Source organism: Mizuhopecten yessoensis, unplaced genomic scaffold (assembly GCF_002113885.1).
Source record: "Mizuhopecten yessoensis strain PY_sf001 unplaced genomic scaffold, ASM211388v2 scaffold10405, whole genome shotgun sequence".
Classification (NCBI taxonomy): Eukaryota; Metazoa; Mollusca; class Bivalvia; order Pectinida; family Pectinidae; genus Mizuhopecten; species Mizuhopecten yessoensis.
Window position 1 is genome coordinate 65,333 of NW_018408530.1, and position 4,715 is coordinate 70,047.

The window sequence follows — 4,715 nt, forward strand, 5'->3', positions numbered from 1 at the left end:
GTACTATTCGTGACTTTTCTCGGTGTAGATATTGATACCTTATTAGGAGTTTTGCGTATACCATAGAGTCGGATTGAGAAAGCACATGTCTGTGTTATGAACATGTTGAAAGTTGTTTACAGTGGCAGGCCAGTTCATGTCAAAGCATTAGCGAGGTTTGCAGGTCAAATTATGTCCATGAGTATAGTATTGGGCAATATTACTCAGCTGATGACCAAATGTATCGGTAAGTGTACTTTACAAGCCCAGTCGACGACTGATAGAGTTTTTGTGGAAGATAATTGTGTAGCTCAGATGAAATTTTGGGTGAATCACATCAATTGTATCAATTCTAGAGAAATGCAGTATTTCCACATTGCAATAAAATAGTTGATATTGCGTAGAGTCGCCGGCAGACGTGGCACATGGTGTGTGGGCCCAGAACGAGGCAGGTCAAAGTTCGACCTATAGAGAATTAACAGCTGTATATGGAGTGTTGTTTTCACTTGTCAATGTATTGAGAGGGATCAGGATAAAATGGTTTTCAGATAACCAGGGTGTGGTGACGATTGTAGAGAAGGGCAGTATGAAATCATGTTTGCAAAATATAGCACTTGATATGTTTGTGCTTATGTTAGAAAATCATATATCGGTAGAAATGGAATGGGTTCCCATGGAGGAAAATGTGTGTGCTGATTTTATCAGTAAAATTGTCGATGTTGACGATTGGGGTGTGACTGAAAGTGTTTTTCAGCTGTTTGATGAGATTTGGGCTCCTTTTGATGTAGATTGGTTTGCCTCCTGGTATAATAGGAAGGTATCTACATTTTATTCTAGGTATTGGAATCCAGGTTATAGAGGTATTGATACTTTTTCAGCAAGTTGGACTGGGATAAATGGTTGGTTTGTTCCACCAGTGTACCTCATTTCGAGAGTTATTAGGCATATGCAAATTTGCAAATCGTATGGCACGCTTATTATTCCTTTTTGGAAGTCTAGTAGGTTTTGGCCCTGTGTGTGTCCAGACGGACAACATTTCATAGCAGGTATTAAGGAATACAGGTTTTTACAAACAGGAAATGTTTTTACACACCATCCAGATCGGGGAAAGGTATGTTTGGACATGTCGATTTAACATTTCCGATGCTTGCGGTACGTATTGATTTTCGGTAGATATATATCTACTTGTATAGTTTGGTACATACTTCGTATATTTGTACATATCGTTATGTGTATAAGAATTGCTATACCGATTTTCGGCGACAAATTTGCAATGCGATTAGTATTTTATTCTATTGTGATACCAATTGTTGTAGTTATTGCACGGATACGCAGAACGCAGATACGGAGAATCGTGTTATACGATTGGTTTAATGAGCAGTTTATATTTACTGCTGTACCGGTTTTCGGTGAGAAATTTTCAATATGATTAGCAGATAATAATTGTTTAATACCGTTTTTCGGAGAGGGAATCGTTTTATACGATTTTTGTTGATTGGTATGGCTAGCAGTTAATATTTTCTGCTGTACCGACTTTCGGTGACAATGGTTTCAGATGATTAGCAGTTATGATCACTGTTGAGTACCGGTTTTCGGTGAGGGCATCGTTTTACACGATATGTTTGTTTAACATGTACCGATTTTCGGTGAGAATGGTTTTCAATATGATTAGCAGTCTGTTTAATGCCAGTTTTCGGTTAGTGAATCGTTGATAAGGAGGATATATTTATTGTTGTATCGGTTTCCGGTGAATTTTTGTTTTGTTTACAATATATATATTTAGCAGTTGTATTTAATTAATTGCTGTTAAAATCGGATTTTCAACGAAAGCTATTTTACAAGAAAAACAGCATTAAATATCACATGTCATGCATATATGATTGTTGTGCGGTATGTTGAGTTTGAAATTAAAACGTTGTTGTTGAGTTTGTACAGTTTGTGTATAATGGATAATTATTTTGGTATTTGTTTTCTGTTTTTTACGTTTAATGACACATGCTTTGAAAGACGAGTACGATAGTGTGCCGGATCATCTCAGACTTTGCGTTGATGGTTTCACAATTGTTACAGGGGTGTAAAACAGACAGTACCATTAGAAAATATTGTCATGGTTTTTTGCAATGGAAAAATGGGCGAGTCAAAATGGTTTTGAGGAGCATGATAGCTTGACAACAAAACCGTTATGTTATGTATATATTTATCTTATTTAGTTAGAAATAACGGTAATGTGTGTAGTATAACAGTTCCGTTATACGGTATTAAATGGCCACACAATATTGTAGGTAAAACATCGCCCATAGATTCTTTATTAATGAAAAATGTTTTTGAGGGAGCTAAAAGATTGTTAGCGAAACCTATTAGGGGGAAGGAACCAATCACAGTGTCAATTTTGAATAACGTATATGATAAATTGTTTGATAAAAAATAATGTATATATTCAAAGAATTTTAACAATGTGTCTGTTTGCATACTCAGGTTTTATGATGAGTGCAGAGTTGTTAGTTAGCTTTACGGAGGGCTGATATCCAGATACGCACAACACATTTAGAAATTTTCGTGGAACAGTCGGGAAAAGACGTAGACAGAAATGGCTCATGGATCCTTGTGAGCAGGACGGAGTCGCGTTTGTGCACAGGGTGTAATTTTGATATTTATGAAAAATTGTCTGGGATAAGTGATGATTCCGAGGAATACGTTTTTCGTAATGTTACGAGAAAAGGTTAAGGAAGGCTAATAAACCGATGTCTTATTCGCGATTCAGGGAACATTTTATTGAGACTTTTTCAGGTTTTGTGCCCGATATCAAACGTTTTGGATTACACATTTAATTGTGGACAATTTTGACGAACGTTTAAGTGTTTCTCAGCATTTGAACTTATAATAATAGAAATGTGACAGTTAGTGTGTGTATCTTGGAGTTTTCTATAGTTTCGGATTATTTTCCCGTTCTTTGAGTTCATCGGTCAGTGCCTATGTCGCTGGGAAATACAATTTTTGTATTCGTGTTGTTTATCCTATTGGATAATGTAGAAGAGAATTAGTAATCCAGCTACCAACTTTATTTGTGGCCTTAGTATTTTTTGAGGTAGTCCAGCTACCAACTTTATTTGTGGCCTTAGTATTTTTTGAGGTAGTCCAGCTACCAATTTTACTTGTGGCTTTGGTATTTATATTAGGAAGTCAAGCTACCAATTTCCCTTTGATTTTTTATCCCCCGCTTTCACCGAAACGGGGGATATTCATTTTGGTTTGTCTGTCCGTCTGTCTGTCACACTTCGTTTCGTACAATAACTACAACAAATGCTAACCTATTTTCTTCAAACTTGGTCACAGGGTAAAATGCCTTGAGGGCTCATTCAAGTTTCAGCGGACCCTATTTGGCGGAGTTATGGCCCCTTGAATAATGAAAAACGCTAACAGATTTTTGTCACAGGGTTAAACACTGTCTCCAATCCACACCGGCACCGGAGGTTTGGAGCTCGTTTCCGGTTGAAAATCGAGGCGTAACAGAGACATGGTAAGTGATATGTTGACACGTGTTTTGACTGTAAACCAGGAAATACAGGAGATATCGAATAATTTACGGGATGGAAATAGTTTTGTTTAGGTCATGTTTTCTTGGTTACTGACCATTTACGTGCATAATGTATGTTATTGTTGAAAATCATCCATCAATTTCGATAGCATGTGCCCGTAATCTACGATAGATGTGTTGTTTTAGCAGTCTGTATCCTATTTAACGAATGTAAGAAATCCATTCAAATGATTTTTGAATTTAGTGATTATTACTATATTCATCTCGCGCTAAACCAATATCAGACGTTTATCTTAAATAGAATACGAAGCGATTTAATTGTGAACATTGCAGATGAAGTTGTACGGGTTTGGGTTCGTGGTGAAAATTTTAACTGTACGGTTTTGGTTTTCCTCGTGTACGGTTTAGGTACTGAAAATAAAATGATATTTCGCTAATTTTTTGCCTTTATTTTATTCAGGCATCGGATCTTTATGCATTAAATGACTCGTTCCATGAGGTTGAGCTCCAAGATACAGTACCCCAGTCTACTAACCTTTGTGATGCTTGTGGCAAGCGATACATAACAAAACATGGCCTGAAACGGCACATTCAAATTCGCCACGAAAAGAATACCAACATGAAATGCCATATCTGCCAGGCAGTGTTCACAGAGAAAGGGCACCTCCAAGGTCATGCGAATGCACACCATGGCATCAGGCCGTAGCAATGCACCTTGTGTAAAAGCCGATATGCGTACCGGTCATCACTTCTCAGGCACAACCAAGCCGGATGTGGCAGGGGAAAAGGACAAAACGCGAAGAAGGCGGATGAATACAAATGCGATCATTGCCAGCAGGTGTTTACGCGCAAGGACATTCTGAAGGAACACATCGGGTGCGTGCACCAGCATCAGGTCCGATATCAATGCGACGACTGTGGCATAAACTTCAGGTGGAGATCATCCCTTCACAATCACAAATCAAAGTACTGAAAGTACTGAAAGCTAAGGCAAAAGATATATATATATATTATTTTTGGAATGGAGAACAAAATAAAGACGAAGTTCCCATCATATTGTACAGAAGGATTAACTGTTAATTTGTTATGAATCAAAGTTTTATGTAAAAGTGTACCACTGTGAAGTTATTCTTCTTGTGTGTACAGTATATCTTTATAGGTTTGTCAGAAGAGGGGTACCAAGTTTCCTCTAGAATATATC